The following is a 20865-nucleotide window of genomic DNA, read 5'->3' as shown; positions in this document are numbered from 1 at the left end:
ACTGCCCAGTCCTTCATGGGTGAAGGAATGGGGACTGCCCAGTCCGTCATGGGTGAAGGAATGGGGACTGTCCAGTCCGTCATGGGTAAAGCCTTCCCCACAATTGAGCTCATCTGCAGGAAAGCAGTATCTATTATCAAGGACTCCCACCTTCCAGGCCACGCTGTCTTTGTGCTGCTGCCATCAGGAAGCAGGTACAGGAACCTCAGTACCCACACCACCAGGTTCAGGAACATTTATTACCGCTCGACCTTCAGTCTGCTGAAGCAGTGGGGAGAACTTCACTCACCCCATCACTGGGTCTATGGACCCATATTCAAGGTCTCTTCATATCATTTTCTCAATATTTATTGCTTATTTATTATTATTGTCATTATTTCTTTTTGTATTTTAAGTTTGTTGTCTTTTGTGTGTTTTTTGTCCATCCTGTTGGGTGTGGTCTTTCATTAATTCGATTGTGTTTCTTGTATTTACCATGAATGCCAGCAAGAAAATGCCCTCAGGGTTGTCTATGGTAACTTACTTGTACTTTGATAATAAATTTACTCTGAACTTTGAAGTGTGTGGTGTTGCAATTGGTTAAATGTAAGGGGAAAGTAGATAGTTAAGGGCAGGTCTTTTAACGGCACTGATGTCTGGTGGGAGCTTGAGGTGCAAGCTCGTGGTTCACCGAAAATGGCGATGCAAGCAGTCAAGGTGGTAAAGGAGGCGTGTGTCCTGCTTCCCTTTATCACCAGGGTGTTATGTATAAGGAAGTCATGTTCAAGTTCAGTTTATTGTTCTTTCAATGGTTTACATGTACAATATACTGCCAAATTAAATAATGTTCCTCTGGGCCAAGGGGAACAACACAGTACATATAACACACACAACAAATAAATTAACATATAAGGTGCATATATGACACAAGTTAAAAAGTAAACAGCACAATGCTTTGGTAGCTTACTGTATGTGATGTGGCAGCAAGGAGTTGAGTAGCTTTTCAGCCTCGGGGAAAGAAGCTGTTTCCCATCCTAACAATTTTTGTCTTAATCCTGTGGTGCCTCCTGCCTGATGATGGGGGGTTGTCAAAGAGATTGTGGGTGGGTGGGAGGGGACATCAACAATACTAAGGGCCCTGCCCATATAGCGCTCCTGATAAATATCTGTGAGGGTGGAAGACAGACCCCAATGATCCTCTCAGCAATGTGCATCTTTAGTGAGGCTGCACTTGGATGATTGTGTGCAGTTCTGGCTACGCCATTAGAGGAAAGATGTGGAGGCTTTGGAGAGGGTGCAGAAGAGCCTTATTGAGTTGCTGTCTGGATTAGACAGCATGAGGTATAAAGAGAGGGTGCACAAATGGCTTGTTTTCTGTGGAGACTGAGGGGAGACCTGACAGAGGTTTATAAAATTTTGAGAAGCATAGATAGAGAGCTGGTATCTTTCCTCAGTACAGAAATGTCTAAAACTAAAGGATGAGAGCAGGAAAACTTAAAGGTGATGTGCAAAGCAAGTTTTTCTAGGGAGTGGTGGGTGCCGGGGGAAGAGTAGAAGCAGATGAGATGGTGGACGTAGTGAATATGCAGAGAATGGATGGAGATCGATCATGTGCAGGCAGATCAACATCCCACCATAAAGGGTAAAGAAAGGATGTGAGGGGTGAATACCAGGAACAAACTGCTGGAGGGAGCAGTGGAAGCAGAAGCACTAACAGAACTTACAGTGGTTCAATCAACACTTGGGCATTGGGGGCTGAGAGAGGGGTTTGATTCAGAGAGGAGTCCATTGGTTACTGCAGACAAGTTGGGCTGAATGGCCTGTATGAGTCTACAATTGGACAGGTCAGGCCTGTTTTCCCTGGAATGAAGGTGGCCTGGAAAAGCTTTATAAAATTACAAGATGGTAGTTAGGAATAGAGAGAGATGGGTCAGGATCTTTTCCCCGAAAACAAGAGGTGCATGGGTTTAGGGTGAGAGAAAATAGTTTTAAAGGGGAACTGAGGGTTAAGCACTTAACCAGGAGAGTGGTTGGTATCTGGAATGTGCTGCCAGTTGGTGGAGTCAGTCAAAATCGAAGTATAGAAGTATGTCACCATATACTACCTTGAGATTCATCTGCTTGCAGGCATTTACAGGAAAATAAAGAAATACAATAGAATTTATGAAAAGCTAAACACAAAAGCTGACAACCAATGTGCAAAAGAAGACAAACTGCAAATAAAACAAGAATACTGAGAAGATGAATGAGGCTGGCTCATGGTGGTGGCACAGGCAGAAGCATCAGGGGCTTTTAAGAGATGTTGAGATAGACACACGAAGGTGAGGAAAATGCAAGGATATGAGTATTGTGTAGGCAGGAGAGATTAGCCATTGTGGGCTGAAGGCCCTGTTTCTGTGCTGTACTGTTCTACGCTCTTCCTCCTGTAGTTCAATAATCAGCTCTTTGGATACAGATACAGATGCAGAGTTCTGAAGAAGGGTTTCAGCCTGTAACGTCGACTGTTTTCTCTTCTCCATAGATGCAGCCTGGCTAATCCTCTTCCCACCCTGATCTCAATTCTTCTGTCTCCACAGCATCTGCTCTCAGGTTGAGGCTTTTCATTCCAGAACAAAGTAGATATCCTTCTTTATCAAAGAAAGGGCCTTCCCTTCCTCTACCATCAGCGCTGCCCCAACCACATCTCTTCCATTTCACACGTCTGCCCTCACCCCACCAGGGATAGGGTTCCTCTTGTCCTCACCAACCACCCAACTAACCTCCGCATCCAACACATAATTCACCGTAACTCCTGCCAACTCAAACGAGCTCCCACTACCATCTTTCCCTCCCCCACCCCATCTTTTCTGCTTTCTGTAGGGTTTGCTCCGTACGTGACTCCCTTGTCTATTTGTCCCTCCTGGTTCTTATCCTTGCAAGCAGAACAAGTGCTACACCTGCCCCTACACCTCCTTCCTCACTACCACTCAGGAACCAAACCGTCATTCCAGGTGAGGCGACACTTCACCTGTGAGTCTTTTGGGGTCATATACTGTGTCCGGTGCTCCTGCTGTTGGCTCCTGTATATCAGTGAGGAGGAACATCGCCTTATATTCTGTCTGGGTAGCCTCCAACCTGATGGCATGAACATTAATTTCTTGAACTTCTGGTAATCCCCCCACCCTCCTTCACCATTCCCCATTCCCATTTCCCTCTCTCACCTTATCTCACCTGCCCATTGCATCCCTATGATGCTTCCCCACCCCCACCCCACACCTCCACCTTTCTTTCTTCCATAGCCTTCTGTCCTCTCCTATCAGACTCCCCTTTCTCCAGCCCTGTATCTCTTTCACCAATCAACTTCCCAGCTCTTTACTTCACCCCTCCTCCTTCCAGTTTCACCTATCACCTTGTGCTTGTCCCTCCCCCTCTCCCATCTTTTAACTCTGCTCGTCATCTCCAGTCCTGCCGAAGAGTCTCGGCCCTAAACGTCGACTGTACTCTTTTCCATAGACATAGAACAGTACAGCACAGTACAGGCCCTTCGGCCCCCAATGTTGTGCCGACCCTTAAACCCCGCCTGGCCTACTGAGCTCCTCCAGCATTTTGTGTGTTTTACAGATACAATCACTTTCTAAAGATGCCACTTAAATAGGCAAAGTATAGCAGGCCATGGTCCAGACGCGTTTTGGAGGGCTGAAGGGCTGTAACATTGTCACTCTGTGTACATTGGTACCCGTGGCTTTCAGTATGCTGTGGTTCATGAATTAAACAGGGACCATTGAACAGCACCGCAGCAGGTCATTCGACCAAGCACGTTGTGCTGAACGAGTTAAACTAATACTTAAACTCTAACTAAACCGACCCCTTCCGCCTGCTCCGTTCATGCCGGAGAATTGCAGTGATGTGCGCCAGCAGGAGGAGGTGTCGCTCCACTCTGCAGCCTCTCCTTTGCCGTGAACCGCTAACCACAATTCCTTCACCCTCAGCCCCCTGGCCTTCTCCAGCCGGGCTCCGAGTCCATCCTCCGCACTGGTTGAACGGTGGCGGCCTGTATCCTCACGGCTGATGAGTAGATGCGTGGACCCAGCGCTGCAAAGGAATAGTGGGGTGGGAGTAAGGGAGAGGGAGGGGGTTCCCCACCTACCTGAAGACCGGTCCTTCCTGCTGGGTGAGGGTAGGTTAGTAACAGTAGAGTATCACGAAACCAGTTTCCCCTTAACGCCGACTACATTTCCCGCTGTCTCCGGGAATCAATCAACATAATCAAAGACACCCCCCACCCCATCCCCGACATTCTGTCTTCAGTCGGGCAGTAGGTACAAAAGCCCGAAGCACTGGTTCGTGCTCGGCTCAAGGGCAGTTTCTGCCCCCAGTTAGTGTACTCTTGAACAGAGCTATGCACAAAACGCTGGAGGAACTGTTAGTCAGACATCTTTGGAGGGATTTGTCGGGCCATGACCCTTCACCAGGGCTGAACAGACCTTTTGTAGGTTGAAGATGAACTCTTGACTATCAACTACCTACCTGGCCGTGGCCCTTGCTTCTTACCGTCTGCCTGCTTTGCACTTTTATGTAACTCCAACGCTGATTTCCCTTTGACCACCTGAATGTGAGGAACTATCTGTCTAGAGGTCAGACAAACAAAAGCTTTTCACTGAATCTCGGTACATGTGACAACAATAAACAAGTATTAAATAGGGTGGAAAGTTTATGCTGGGGTGAGGCGTTCACAGTGAACAGGTGGGTGCTAGGACAGGCAGATTCACAGTGAATAGGTGGGTGATGGATTGGGGCATTCACTGTGAACAGGTGGGTGCTGGGGCAGGGGCATTCAGAGTGAACAGGTGGGTGCTGGGGCAGGGAGATTCACAGTGACTTGATGGGTGCTGGGACAGAGAGATTCACAGTGAATTGATGGATGCTGGGGCAGGGAGATACACAGTGAACAGGTGGGTGCTGGGACAGGGAGATTCACAGTGAATTGGTGGGTGCTGGGGCAGGGAGATTCACAGTGAACAGGTGGGTGCTGGGACAGGGAGATTCACAGTGAATTGGTGGGTGCTGGGGCAGGGAGATTCACAGTGAACAGGTGGGTGCTGGGACAGGGAGATTCACAGTGAATTGGTGGGTGCTGGGGCAGGGAGATTCACAGTGAACAGGTGGGTGCTAGGACAGGGAGATTCACAGTGAATAGGTGGGTGATGGATTGGGGCATTCACAGTGAAAAGGTGGGTGCTGGATTGGGGCATTCATTGTGAACAGGTGGGTGCTGGGACAGGGGCATTCACAGTGAACAGGTGGGTGCTGGGATAGGGGCATTCACAGTGACTTGATGGGTGCTGGGACAGAGAGATTCACAGTGAATTGATGGGTGCTGGGGCAGGGAGATACACAGTGAATTGCTGGGTGCTGGGACAGGGAGATTCACAGTGAACAGGTGGGTGCTGGGGCAGGGAGATTCACAGTGAACAGGTGGGTGCTGGGACAGGGAGATTCACAGTGAACAGGTGGGTGCTGGGACAGGGAGATTCACAGTGAACAGGTGGGTGCTGGGGCAGGGAGATTCACAGTGAACAGGTGGGTGCTGGGACAGGGAGATTCACAGTGAATTGGTGGGTGCTGGGGCAGGGAGATTCACAGTGAATAGGTGGGTGCTGGGACAGAGATTCACAGTGAATAGGTGGGTGCTGGGACATTCACAGTGAATAGGTGGGTGCTGGATTGGGGCATTCACAGTGAACAGGTGGGGGCTGGGACAGGGGCATTCACAGTGAACAGCTGGGTGCTGGATTTTGGCATTCACAGTGAACAGGTGGGTGCTGGATTTTGGCATTCACAGTGAACAGGTGGGTGCTGGGGCAGGGAGATTCACATTGAATAGGTGGGTGCTGGGACAGGGAGATTCACAGTGAATTGGTGGGTGCTGGGACAGGGAGATTCACAGTGAACAGGTGGGTGCTGGGGCAAGGAGATTAACAGTGAATTGGTGGGTGCTGAAAATGGGAGATTCACAGTGAACAGGTGGGTGCTGGGATGGAGAGATTCACAGTGAACAGGTGGGTGCTGGGACAGGGAGATTCACAGTGAACAGGTGGGTGCTGGGACAGGGAGAATCACAGTGAATTGATGGGTGCTGGGGCAGGGAGATTCACAGTGAATTGATGGGTGCTGGGACAGAGAGATTCACAGTGAATTGCTGGGTGGTGGAACAGGGAGATTCACAGTGAATTGGTGGGTGATGGGACAGAGAGATTCACAGTGAACAGGTGGGTGCTGGGACGGAGATTCACAGGGAATAGGTGGGTGCTGGATTGGGGCATTCACAGTGAACAGGTGGGTGCTGGATTGGGGCATTCACTGTGAACAGGTGGGTGCTGGGACAGGGGCATTCACAGTGAACAGGTGGGTGCTGGGGCAGGGAGATTCACAGTGAATAGGTGGGTGCTGGATTGGGGCATTCACAGTGAATTGATGGGTGCTGGGACAGGGGCATTCACAGTGAACAGGTGGGTGCTGGACTGGGGCATTCACAGTGAATTGATGGGTGCTGAGACAGGGAGATTCACATTGAATAGGTGGGTGCTGGGACAGGGAGATTCACAGTGAATAGGTGGGTGCTGGGATGGAGATTCACAGTGAATTGATGGGTGCTGGGGCAGGTAGATTCACAGTGAATAGATGGGTGCTGGGGCAGGTAGATTCACAGTGAATAGGTGGGTGCTGGGACGGAGATTCACAGTGAACAGGTAGGTGCTGGGGTAGGGAGATTCACAGTGAATAGGTGGGTGCTGGGGCAGGGAGATTCACAGTGAACAGGTGGGTGCTGGGACAGGGGCATTCACTGTGAACAGGTGGGTGCTGGGACAGGGGCATTCATAGTGAACAGGTGGGTGCTGGGTCAGGGGTATTCACAGTGAACAGGTGGGTGCTGGATTTTGGCATTCACAGTGAACAGGTGGGTGCTGGGGCAGGGAGATTCACAGTGAATAGGGGGGTGATGGATTGGGGCATTCACAGTGAACAGGTGGGTGCTGGATTGGGGCAATCACTGTGAACAGGTGAGTGCTGGGACAGGGGCATTCAGAGTGAACAGGTGGGTGCTGGGGCAGGGAGATTCACAGTGAACAGGTGGGTGCTGGGACAGGGGCATTCACTGTGAACAGGTGGGTGCTGGGACAGGGGAATTCATAGTGAATAGGTGGGTGCTGGGTCAGGGGTATTCACAGTGAACAGGTGGGTGCTGGCACAGGGAGATTCACAGTGAACAGGTGGGTGCTGGGGCTGGGAGATTCACAGTGAACAGGTGGGTGCTGGGACAGGGAGATACACAGTGAACAGGTGGGTGCTGGGGCTGGGAGATTCACAGTGAACAGGTGGGTGCTGGATTGGGGCATTCACAGTGAATTGATGGGTGCTGGATTGGGGCATTCACAGTGAACAGGTGGGTGCTGGGACAGGGGCATTCACAGTCAACAGGAGGGTGCTGGATTGGGGCATTCAGAGTGAACAGGAGGGTACTGGGGCAGGGAGATTCACAGTGTATAGGTGGGTGCAGGATTGGGGCATTCACAGTGAACAGGTGGGTGCTGGATTGGGTCATTCACAGTGAACAAGTGCGTGCTGGATTGGGGCATTCACAGTGAATTGATGGGTGCTGGGACAGGGGCATTCACAGTGAACAGGTGGGTGCTGGATTGGGGCGTTCACGGTGAATTGATGGGTGCTGAGACAGGGAGATTCACAGTGAACAGGTGGGTGCTGGGACAGGGAGATTCACAGTGAATAGGTGGGTGCTGGGATGGAGATTCACAGTGAATAGGTGGGTGCTGGGGCAGGGAGATTCACAGTGAACAGGTGGGTGCTGGGGCAGGGAGATTCACAGTGAATTGATGGGTGCTGGAACAGGGAGATTCACAGTGAATTGATGGGTGCTGGGGCAGGGAGATTCACAGTGAACAGGTGGGTGCTGGGGCAGGGAGATTCACAGTGAACAGGTGGGGGCTGGGACAGGGGCATTCACAGTGAACAGCTGGGTGCTGGATTTTGGCATTCACAGTGAACAGGTGGGTGCTGGATTTTGGCATTCACAGTGAACAGGTGGGTGCTGGGGCAGGGAGATTCACAGTGAATTGGTGGGTGCTGGGGCAGGGAGATTCACAGTGAACAGGTGGGTGCTGGGATGGAGAGATTCACAGTGAACAGGTGGGTGCTGGGACAGGGAGATTCACAGTGAACAGGTGGGTGCTGGGACAGGGAGAATTACAGTTAATTGATGGGTGCTGGGGCAGGGAGATTCACAGTGAATTGATGGGTGCTGGGACAGGGAGATTCACAGTGAATTGCTGGGTGGTGGAACAGGGAGATTCACAGTGAATTGGTGGGTGATGGGACAGAGAGATTCACAGTGAACAGGTGGGTGCTGGGACCGAGATTCACAGGGAATAGGTGGGTGCTGGATTGGGGCATTCACAGTGAACAGGTGGGTGCTGGATTGGGGCATTCACTGTGAACAGGTGGGTGCTGGGACAGGGGCATTCACAGTGAACAGGTGGGTGCTGGATTGGGGCATTCACAGTGAACAGGTGGGTGCTGGGGCAGGGTGATTCACAGTGAATAAGTGGGTGCTGGATTGAGGCATTCACAGTGAATTGATGGGTGCTGGGACAGGGGCATTCACAGTGAACAGGTGGGTGCTGGACTGGGGCATTCACAGTGAATTGATGGGTGCTGAGACAGGGAGATTCACAGTGAACAGGTGGGTGCTATGACAGGGAGATTCACAGTGAATAGGTGGGTGCTGGGATGGAGATTCCCAGTGAATAGGTGGGTACTTGGACGGAGATTCACAGTGAATTGATTGTTGCTGGGGCAGGTAGATTCACAGTGAATAGGTGGGTGCTGGGGCAGGGAGATTCACAGTGAACAGGTGGGTGCTGGGGCAGGGAGATTCACAGTGAACAGGTGGGTGCTGGGACAGGGGCATTCACTGTGAACAGGTGGGTGCTGGGACAGGGGAATTCATAGTGAATAGGTGGGTGCTGGGTCAGGGGTATTCACAGTGAACAGGTGGGTGCTGGGGCAGGGAGATTCACAGTGAATAGGTGGGTGATGGATTGGGGCATTCACAGTGAACAGGTGGGTGCTGGATTGGGGCATTCACTGTGAACAGGTGAGTGCTGGGACAGGGGCATTCAGAGTGAACAGTTGGGTGCTGGGGCAGGTAGATTCACAGTGAACAGGTGGGTGCTGGAACAGGGAGATTCACAGTGAATAGGTGGGTGCTGGGGCGGAGGTTCACAGTGAACAGGTGGGTGCTGGGACAGGGAGATTCACGGTGTATAGCTGGGTGCTGGATTGGGGCATTCACAGTCAACAGGAGGGTGCTGGATTGGGGCATTCAGAGTGAATTGATGGGTGCTGGGACAGGGGCATTCACAGTGAACAGGTGGGTGCTGGGACAGGGAGATTCACAGTGAATAGGTGGGTGCTGGGATGGAGAATCACAGTGAATAGGTGGGTGCTTGGGCAGGTAGATTCACAGTGAACAGGTGGGTGCTGGGGCAGGGAGATTCACAGTGAACAGGTGGGTGCTGGGACAGGGAGATTCACAGTGAACAGGTGGGTGCTGGGGCAGGGAGATTCACATTGAATAGGTGGGTGCTGGGACAGGGAGATTCACAGTGAACAGGTGGGTGCTGGATTTTGTCATTCACAGTGAATAGGTGGGTGCTGGGACGGAGATTCGAAGTGAATAGGTGGGTGCTGGGACGTAGATTCACAGTGAATTGATGGGTGCTGGGACAGGGAGATTCACAGTGAATTGGTGGGTGCTGGGGCAGGGAGATTCACAGTGAACAGGTGGGTGCTGGGGCAGGGTGATTCACAGTGAACAGGTGGGTGCTGGGACTGGGATATTCACAGTGAACAGGTGGGTGCTGGGGCAGGGTGATTCACAGTGACTTGATAGGTGCTGGATTAGGGCATTCACTGTGAACAGATGGGTGCTGGATTGGGGCATTCACTGTGAACAGGTGGGTGCTGGATTGGGGCATTCACAGTGAACAGGTGGGTGCTGGGACAGGGGCATTCACAGTGAACAGGTAGGTGCTGGATTGGGGCATTCACAGTGAATTGATGGGTGCTGGGACAGGGGCATTCACAGTGAACAGGTGGGTGCTGGGACAGGGGCATTCACAGTGAACAGGTGGGTGCTGGATTGGGGCGTTCACGGTGAATTGATGGGTGCTGAGACAGGGAGATTCACAGTGAACAGGTGGGTGCTGGGACAGGGAGATTCACAGTGAATAGGTGGGTGCTGGGATGGAGATTCACAGTGAATAGGTGGGTGCTGGGGCAGGGAGATTCACAGTGAACAGGTGGGTGCTGGGGCAGGGAGATTCACAGTGAATTGATGGGTGCTGGAACAGGGAGATTCACAGTGAATTGATGGGTGCTGGGGCAGGGAGATTCACAGTGAACAGGTGGGTGCTGGGGCAGGGAGATTCACAGTGAACAGGTGGGGGCTGGGACAGGGGCATTCACAGTGAACAGCTGGGTGCTGGATTTTGGCATTCACAGTGAACAGGTGGGTGCTGGATTTTGGCATTCACAGTGAACAGGTGGGTGCTGGGGCAGGGAGATTCACAGTGAATTGGTGGGTGCTGGGGCAGGGAGATTCACAGTGAACAGGTGGGTGCTGGGATGGAGAGATTCACAGTGAACAGGTGGGTGCTGGGACAGGGAGATTCACAGTGAACAGGTGGGTGCTGGGACAGGGAGAATTACAGTTAATTGATGGGTGCTGGGGCAGGGAGATTCACAGTGAATTGATGGGTGCTGGGACAGGGAGATTCACAGTGAATTGCTGGGTGGTGGAACAGGGAGATTCACAGTGAATTGGTGGGTGATGGGACAGAGAGATTCACAGTGAACAGGTGGGTGCTGGGACCGAGATTCACAGGGAATAGGTGGGTGCTGGATTGGGGCATTCACAGTGAACAGGTGGGTGCTGGATTGGGGCATTCACTGTGAACAGGTGGGTGCTGGGACAGGGGCATTCACAGTGAACAGGTGGGTGCTGGATTGGGGCATTCACAGTGAACAGGTGGGTGCTGGGGCAGGGTGATTCACAGTGAATAAGTGGGTGCTGGATTGAGGCATTCACAGTGAATTGATGGGTGCTGGGACAGGGGCATTCACAGTGAACAGGTGGGTGCTGGACTGGGGCATTCACAGTGAATTGATGGGTGCTGAGACAGGGAGATTCACAGTGAACAGGTGGGTGCTATGACAGGGAGATTCACAGTGAATAGGTGGGTGCTGGGATGGAGATTCCCAGTGAATAGGTGGGTACTTGGACGGAGATTCACAGTGAATTGATTGTTGCTGGGGCAGGTAGATTCACAGTGAATAGGTGGGTGCTGGGGCAGGGAGATTCACAGTGAACAGGTGGGTGCTGGGGCAGGGAGATTCACAGTGAACAGGTGGGTGCTGGGACAGGGGCATTCACTGTGAACAGGTGGGTGCTGGGACAGGGGAATTCATAGTGAATAGGTGGGTGCTGGGTCAGGGGTATTCACAGTGAACAGGTGGGTGCTGGGGCAGGGAGATTCACAGTGAATAGGTGGGTGATGGATTGGGGCATTCACAGTGAACAGGTGGGTGCTGGATTGGGGCATTCACTGTGAACAGGTGAGTGCTGGGACAGGGGCATTCAGAGTGAACAGTTGGGTGCTGGGGCAGGTAGATTCACAGTGAACAGGTGGGTGCTGGAACAGGGAGATTCACAGTGAATAGGTGGGTGCTGGGGCGGAGGTTCACAGTGAACAGGTGGGTGCTGGGACAGGGAGATTCACGGTGTATAGCTGGGTGCTGGATTGGGGCATTCACAGTGAACAGGTGGGTGCTGGATTGGGGCATTCACAGTGAATTGATGGGTGCTGGATTGGGGCATTCACAGTGAACAGGTGGGTGCTGGGACAGGGGCATTCACAGTCAACAGGAGGGTGCTGGATTGGGGCATTCAGAGTGAATTGATGGGTGCTGGGACAGGGGCATTCACAGTGAACAGGTGGGTGCTGGATTGGGGCGTTCACAGTGAATTGATGGTTGCTGAGACAGGGAGATTCACAGTGAACAGGTGGGTGCTGGGACAGGGAGATTCACAGTGAATAGGTGGGTGCTGGGATGGAGAATCACAGTGAATAGGTGGGTGCTTGGGCAGGTAGATTCACAGTGAACAGGTGGGTGCTGGGGCAGGGAGATTCACAGTGAACAGGTGGGTGCTGGGACAGGGAGATTCACAGTGAACAGGTGGGTGCTGGGGCAGGGAGATTCACATTGAATAGGTGGGTGCTGGGACAGGGAGATTCACAGTGAACAGGTGGGTGCTGGATTTTGTCATTCACAGTGAATAGGTGGGTGCTGGGACGGAGATTCGAAGTGAATAGGTGGGTGCTGGGACGTAGATTCACAGTGAATTGATGGGTGCTGGGACAGGGAGATTCACAGTGAATTGGTGGGTGCTGGGGCAGGGAGATTCACAGTGAACAGGTGGGTGCTGGGGCAGGGTGATTCACAGTGAACAGGTGGGTGCTGGGACTGGGATATTCACAGTGAACAGGTGGGTGCTGGGGCAGGGTGATTCACAGTGACTTGATAGGTGCTGGATTAGGGCATTCACTGTGAACAGATGGGTGCTGGATTGGGGCATTCACTGTGAACAGGTGGGTGCTGGATTGGGGCATTCACAGTGAACAGGTGGGTGCTGGGACAGGGGCATTCACAGTGAACAGGTAGGTGCTGGATTGGGGCATTCACAGTGAATTGATGGGTGCTGGGACAGGGGCATTCACAGTGAACAGGTGGGTGCTGGGACAGGGGCATTCACAGTGAACAGGTGGGTGCTGGATTGGGGCGTTCACGGTGAATTGATGGGTGCTGAGACAGGGAGATTCACAGTGAACAGGTGGGTGCTGGGACAGGGAGATTCACAGTGAATAGGTGGGTGCTGGGATGGAGATTCACAGTGAATAGGTGGGTGCTGGGGCAGGGAGATTCACAGTGAACAGGTGGGTGCTGGGGCAGGGAGATTCACAGTGAATTGATGGGTGCTGGAACAGGGAGATTCACAGTGAATTGATGGGTGCTGGGGCAGGGAGATTCACAGTGAACAGGTGGGTGCTGGGGCAGGGAGATTCACAGTGAACAGGTGGGGGCTGGGACAGGGGCATTCACAGTGAACAGCTGGGTGCTGGATTTTGGCATTCACAGTGAACAGGTGGGTGCTGGATTTTGGCATTCACAGTGAACAGGTGGGTGCTGGGGCAGGGAGATTCACAGTGAATTGGTGGGTGCTGGGGCAGGGAGATTCACAGTGAACAGGTGGGTGCTGGGATGGAGAGATTCACAGTGAACAGGTGGGTGCTGGGACAGGGAGATTCACAGTGAACAGGTGGGTGCTGGGACAGGGAGAATTACAGTTAATTGATGGGTGCTGGGGCAGGGAGATTCACAGTGAATTGATGGGTGCTGGGACAGGGAGATTCACAGTGAATTGCTGGGTGGTGGAACAGGGAGATTCACAGTGAATTGGTGGGTGATGGGACAGAGAGATTCACAGTGAACAGGTGGGTGCTGGGACCGAGATTCACAGGGAATAGGTGGGTGCTGGATTGGGGCATTCACAGTGAACAGGTGGGTGCTGGATTGGGGCATTCACTGTGAACAGGTGGGTGCTGGGACAGGGGCATTCACAGTGAACAGGTGGGTGCTGGATTGGGGCATTCACAGTGAACAGGTGGGTGCTGGGGCAGGGTGATTCACAGTGAATAAGTGGGTGCTGGATTGAGGCATTCACAGTGAATTGATGGGTGCTGGGACAGGGGCATTCACAGTGAACAGGTGGGTGCTGGACTGGGGCATTCACAGTGAATTGATGGGTGCTGAGACAGGGAGATTCACAGTGAACAGGTGGGTGCTATGACAGGGAGATTCACAGTGAATAGGTGGGTGCTGGGATGGAGATTCCCAGTGAATAGGTGGGTACTTGGACGGAGATTCACAGTGAATTGATTGTTGCTGGGGCAGGTAGATTCACAGTGAATAGGTGGGTGCTGGGGCAGGGAGATTCACAGTGAACAGGTGGGTGCTGGGGCAGGGAGATTCACAGTGAACAGGTGGGTGCTGGGACAGGGGCATTCACTGTGAACAGGTGGGTGCTGGATTGGGGCATTCACTGTGAACAGGTGAGTGCTGGGACAGGGGCATTCAGAGTGAACAGTTGGGTGCTGGGGCAGGTAGATTCACAGTGAACAGGTGGGTGCTGGAACAGGGAGATTCACAGTGAATAGGTGGGTGCTGGGGCGGAGGTTCACAGTGAACAGGTGGGTGCTGGGACAGGGAGATTCACGGTGTATAGCTGGGTGCTGGATTGGGGCATTCACAGTGAACAGGTGGGTGCTGGATTGGGGCATTCACAGTGAATTGATGGGTGCTGGATTGGGGCATTCACAGTGAACAGGTGGGTGCTGGGACAGGGGCATTCACAGTCAACAGGAGGGTGCTGGATTGGGGCATTCAGAGTGAATTGATGGGTGCTGGGACAGGGGCATTCACAGTGAACAGGTGGGTGCTGGATTGGGGCGTTCACAGTGAATTGATGGTTGCTGAGACAGGGAGATTCACAGTGAACAGGTGGGTGCTGGGACAGGGAGAATCACAGTGAATAGGTGGGTGCTGGGATGGAGAATCACAGTGAATAGGTGGGTGCTTGGGCAGGTAGATTCACAGTGAACAGGTGGGTGCTGGGGCAGGGAGATTCACAGTGAACAGGTGGGTGCTGGGACAGGGAGATTCACAGTGAACAGGTGGGTGCTGGGGCAGGGAGATTCACATTGAATAGGTGGGTGCTGGGACAGGGAGATTCACAGTGAACAGGTGGGTGCTGGATTTTGTCATTCACAGTGAATAGGTGGGTGCTGGGACGGAGATTCGAAGTGAATAGGTGGGTGCTGGGGCAGGGAGATTCACAGTGAACAGGTGGGTGCTGGGGCAGGGAGATTCACAGTGAATTGATGGGTGCTGGAACAGGGAGATTCACAGTGAATTGATGGGTGCTGGGGCAGGGAGATTCACAGTGAACAGGTGGGTGCTGGGGCAGGGAGATTCACAGTGAACAGGTGGGGGCTGGGACAGGGGCATTCACAGTGAACAGCTGGGTGCTGGATTTTGGCATTCACAGTGAACAGGTGGGTGCTGGATTGGGGCATTCACAGTGAACAGGTGGGTGCTGGGGCAGGGAGATTCACAGTGAATTGGTGGGTGCTGGGGCAGGGAGATTCACAGTGAACAGGTGGGTGCTGGGATGGAGAGATTCACAGTGAACAGGTGGGTGCTGGGACAGGGAGATTCACAGTGAACAGGTGGGTGCTGGGACAGGGAGAATTACAGTTAATTGATGGGTGCTGGGGCAGGGAGATTCACAGTGAATTGATGGGTGCTGGGACAGGGAGATTCACAGTGAATTGCTGGGTGGTGGAACAGGGAGATTCACAGTGAATTGGTGGGTGATGGGACAGAGAGATTCACAGTGAACAGGTGGGTGCTGGGACCGAGATTCACAGGGAATAGGTGGGTGCTGGATTGGGGCATTCACAGTGAACAGGTGGGTGCTGGATTGGGGCATTCACTGTGAACAGGTGGGTGCTGGGACAGGGGCATTCACAGTGAACAGGTGGGTGCTGGATTGGGGCATTCACAGTGAACAGGTGGGTGCTGGGGCAGGGTGATTCACAGTGAATAAGTGGGTGCTGGATTGAGGCATTCACAGTGAATTGATGGGTGCTGGGACAGGGGCATTCACAGTGAACAGGTGGGTGCTGGACTGGGGCATTCACAGTGAATTGATGGGTGCTGAGACAGGGAGATTCACAGTGAACAGGTGGGTGCTATGACAGGGAGATTCACAGTGAATAGGTGGGTGCTGGGATGGAGATTCCCAGTGAATAGGTGGGTACTTGGACGGAGATTCACAGTGAATTGATTGTTGCTGGGGCAGGTAGATTCACAGTGAATAGGTGGGTGCTGGGGCAGGGAGATTCACAGTGAACAGGTGGGTGCTGGGGCAGGGAGATTCACAGTGAACAGGTGGGTGCTGGGACAGGGGCATTCACTGTGAACAGGTGGGTGCTGGGACAGGGGAATTCATAGTGAATAGGTGGGTGCTGGGTCAGGGGTATTCACAGTGAACAGGTGGGTGCTGGGGCAGGGAGATTCACAGTGAATAGGTGGGTGATGGATTGGGGCATTCACAGTGAACAGGTGGGTGCTGGATTGGGGCATTCACTGTGAACAGGTGAGTGCTGGGACAGGGGCATTCAGAGTGAACAGTTGGGTGCTGGGGCAGGTAGATTCACAGTGAACAGGTGGGTGCTGGAACAGGGAGATTCACAGTGAATAGGTGGGTGCTGGGGCGGAGGTTCACAGTGAACAGGTGGGTGCTGGGACAGGGAGATTCACGGTGTATAGCTGGGTGCTGGATTGGGGCATTCACAGTGAACAGGTGGGTGCTGGATTGGGGCATTCACAGTGAATTGATGGGTGCTGGATTGGGGCATTCACAGTGAACAGGTGGGTGCTGGGACAGGGGCATTCACAGTCAACAGGAGGGTGCTGGATTGGGGCATTCAGAGTGAATTGATGGGTGCTGGGACAGGGGCATTCACAGTGAACAGGTGGGTGCTGGATTGGGGCGTTCACAGTGAATTGATGGTTGCTGAGACAGGGAGATTCACAGTGAACAGGTGGGTGCTGGGACAGGGAGATTCACAGTGAATAGGTGGGTGCTGGGATGGAGAATCACAGTGAATAGGTGGGTGCTTGGGCAGGTAGATTCACAGTGAACAGGTGGGTGCTGGGGCAGGGAGATTCACAGTGAACAGGTGGGTGCTGGGACAGGGAGATTCACAGTGAACAGGTGGGTGCTGGGGCAGGGAGATTCACATTGAATAGGTGGGTGCTGGGACAGGGAGATTCACAGTGAACAGGTGGGTGCTGGATTTTGTCATTCACAGTGAATAGGTGGGTGCTGGGACGGAGATTCGAAGTGAATAGGTGGGTGCTGGGACGTAGATTCACAGTGAATTGATGGGTGCTGGGACAGGGAGATTCACAGTGAATTGGTGGGTGCTGGGGCAGGGAGATTCACAGTGAACAGGTGGGTGCTGGGGCAGGGTGATTCACAGTGAACAGGTGGGTGCTGGGACTGGGATATTCACAGTGAACAGGTGGGTGCTGGGGCAGGGTGATTCACAGTGACTTGATAGGTGCTGGATTAGGGCATTCACTGTGAACAGATGGGTGCTGGATTGGGGCATTCACTGTGAACAGGTGGGTGCTGGATTGGGGCATTCACAGTGAACAGGTGGGTGCTGGGACAGGGGCATTCACAGTGAACAGGTAGGTGCTGGATTGGGGCATTCACAGTGAATTGATGGGTGCTGGGACAGGGGCATTCACAGTGAACAGGTGGGTGCTGGGACAGGGGCATTCACAGTGAACAGGTGGGTGCTGGATTGGGGCGTTCACGGTGAATTGATGGGTGCTGAGACAGGGAGATTCACAGTGAACAGGTGGGTGCTGGGACAGGGAGATTCACAGTGAATAGGTGGGTGCTGGGATGGAGATTCACAGTGAATAGGTGGGTGCTGGGGCAGGGAGATTCACAGTGAACAGGTGGGTGCTGGGGCAGGGAGATTCACAGTGAATTGATGGGTGCTGGAACAGGGAGATTCACAGTGAATTGATGGGTGCTGGGGCAGGGAGATTCACAGTGAACAGGTGGGTGCTGGGGCAGGGAGATTCACAGTGAACAGGTGGGGGCTGGGACAGGGGCATTCACAGTGAACAGCTGGGTGCTGGATTTTGGCATTCACAGTGAACAGGTGGGTGCTGGATTTTGGCATTCACAGTGAACAGGTGGGTGCTGGGGCAGGGAGATTCACAGTGAATTGGTGGGTGCTGGGGCAGGGAGATTCACAGTGAACAGGTGGGTGCTGGGATGGAGAGATTCACAGTGAACAGGTGGGTGCTGGGACAGGGAGATTCACAGTGAACAGGTGGGTGCTGGGACAGGGAGAATTACAGTTAATTGATGGGTGCTGGGGCAGGGAGATTCACAGTGAATTGATGGGTGCTGGGACAGGGAGATTCACAGTGAATTGCTGGGTGGTGGAACAGGGAGATTCACAGTGAATTGGTGGGTGATGGGACAGAGAGATTCACAGTGAACAGGTGGGTGCTGGGACCGAGATTCACAGGGAATAGGTGGGTGCTGGATTGGGGCATTCACTGTGAACAGGTGGGTGCTGGGACAGGGGCATTCACAGTGAACAGGTGGGTGCTGGATTGGGGCATTCACAGTGAACAGGTGGGTGCTGGGGCAGGGTGATTCACAGTGAATAAGTGGGTGCTGGATTGAGGCATTCACAGTGAATTGATGGGTGCTGGGACAGGGGCATTCACAGTGAACAGGTGGGTGCTGGACTGGGGCATTCACAGTGAATTGATGGGTGCTGAGACAGGGAGATTCACAGTGAACAGGTGGGTGCTATGACAGGGAGATTCACAGTGAATAGGTGGGTGCTGGGATGGAGATTCCCAGTGAATAGGTGGGTACTTGGACGGAGATTCACAGTGAATTGATTGTTGCTGGGGCAGGTAGATTCACAGTGAATAGGTGGGTGCTGGGGCAGGGAGATTCACAGTGAACAGGTGGGTGCTGGGGCAGGGAGATTCACAGTGAACAGGTGGGTGCTGGGACAGGGGCATTCACTGTGAACAGGTGGGTGCTGGGACAGGGGAATTCATAGTGAATAGGTGGGTGCTGGGTCAGGGGTATTCACAGTGAACAGGTGGGTGCTGGGGCAGGGAGATTCACAGTGAATAGGTGGGTGATGGATTGGGGCATTCACAGTGAACAGGTGGGTGCTGGATTGGGGCATTCACTGTGAACAGGTGAGTGCTGGGACAGGGGCATTCAGAGTGAACAGTTGGGTGCTGGGGCAGGTAGATTCACAGTGAACAGGTGGGTGCTGGAACAGGGAGATTCACAGTGAATAGGTGGGTGCTGGGGCGGAGGTTCACAGTGAACAGGTGGGTGCTGGGACAGGGAGATTCACGGTGTATAGCTGGGTGCTGGATTGGGGCATTCACAGTGAACAGGTGGGTGCTGGATTGGGGCATTCACAGTGAATTGATGGGTGCTGGATTGGGGCATTCACAGTGAACAGGTGGGTGCTGGGACAGGGGCATTCACAGTCAACAGGAGGGTGCTGGATTGGGGCATTCAGAGTGAATTGATGGGTGCTGGGACAGGGGCATTCACAGTGAACAGGTGGGTGCTGGATTGGGGCGTTCACAGTGAATTGATGGTTGCTGAGACAGGGAGATTCACAGTGAACAGGTGGGTGCTGGGACAGGGAGATTCACAGTGAATAGGTGGGTGCTGGGATGGAGAATCACAGTGAATAGGTGGGTGCTTGGGCAGGTAGATTCACAGTGAACAGGTGGGTGCTGGGGCAGGGAGATTCACAGTGAACAGGTGGGTGCTGGGACAGGGAGATTCACAGTGAACAGGTGGGTGCTGGGGCAGGGAGATTCACATTGAATAGGTGGGTGCTGGGACAGGGAGATTCACAGTGAACAGGTGGGTGCTGGATTTTGTCATTCACAGTGAATAGGTGGGTGCTGGGACGGAGATTCGAAGTGAATAGGTGGGTGCTGGGACGTAGATTCACAGTGAATTGATGGGTGCTGGGACAGGGAGATTCACAGTGAATTGGTGGGTGCTGGGGCAGGGAGATTCACAGTGAACAGGTGGGTGCTGGGGCAGGGTGATTCACAGTGAACAGGTGGGTGCTGGGACTGGGATATTCACAGTGAACAGGTGGGTGCTGGGGCAGGGTGATTCACAGTGACTTGATAGGTGCTGGATTAGGGCATTCACTGTGAACAGATGGGTGCTGGATTGGGGCATTCACTGTGAACAGGTGGGTGCTGGATTGGGGCATTCACAGTGAACAGGTGGGTGCTGGGACAGGGGCATTCACAGTGAACAGGTAGGTGCTGGATTGGGGCATTCACAGTGAATTGATGGGTGCTGGGACAGGGGCATTCACAGTGAACAGGTGGGTGCTGGGACAGGGGCATTCACAGTGAACAGGTGGGTGCTGGATTGGGGCGTTCACGGTGAATTGATGGGTGCTGAGACAGGGAGATTCACAGTGAACAGGTGGGTGCTGGGACAGGGAGATTCACAGTGAATAGGTGGGTGCTGGGATGGAGATTCACAGTGAATAGGTGGGTGCTGGGGCAGGGAGATTCACAGTGAACAGGTGGGTGCTGGGGCAGGGAGATTCACAGTGAATTGATGGGTGCTGGAACAGGGAGATTCACAGTGAATTGATGGGTGCTGGGGCAGGGAGATTCACAGTGAACAGGTGGGTGCTGGGGCAGGGAGATTCACAGTGAACAGGTGGGGGCTGGGACAGGGGCATTCACAGTGAACAGCTGGGTGCTGGATTTTGGCATTCACAGTGAACAGGTGGGTGCTGGATTTTGGCATTCACAGTGAACAGGTGGGTGCTGGGGCAGGGAGATTCACAGTGAATTGGTGGGTGCTGGGGCAGGGAGATTCACAGTGAACAGGTGGGTGCTGGGATGGAGAGATTCACAGTGAACAGGTGGGTGCTGGGACAGGGAGATTCACAGTGAACAGGTGGGTGCTGGGACAGGGAGAATTACAGTTAATTGATGGGTGCTGGGGCAGGGAGATTCACAGTGAATTGATGGGTGCTGGGACAGGGAGATTCACAGTGAATTGCTGGGTGGTGGAACAGGGAGATT

At 53.3% G+C, this 20865-nt stretch overlaps 1 long non-coding RNA gene across 2 annotated transcripts in view; it reads left to right on the top strand.

Annotated features, from left to right (window-relative positions):
- The first annotated feature begins 3988 nt into the window (after positions 1-3988).
- LOC140735132 (uncharacterized) overlaps positions 3989-20865 on the top strand; it is a 48521-nt gene continuing 31644 nt past the window's right edge. For both annotated transcript variants that reach the window (XR_012100702.1, XR_012100701.1), the window contains exon 1: positions 3989-4592. This is a non-coding gene — a long non-coding RNA (uncharacterized lncRNA). The remainder of the gene's footprint in view (positions 4593-20865) is intronic.

Source organism: Hemitrygon akajei, chromosome 11 (assembly GCF_048418815.1).
Source record: "Hemitrygon akajei chromosome 11, sHemAka1.3, whole genome shotgun sequence".
In the NCBI taxonomy this organism is placed as follows: Eukaryota; Metazoa; Chordata; class Chondrichthyes; order Myliobatiformes; family Dasyatidae; genus Hemitrygon; species Hemitrygon akajei.
Note: the sequence above shows the minus strand (reverse complement) of the source record. Positions and strands in the feature narration are given on the sequence as shown.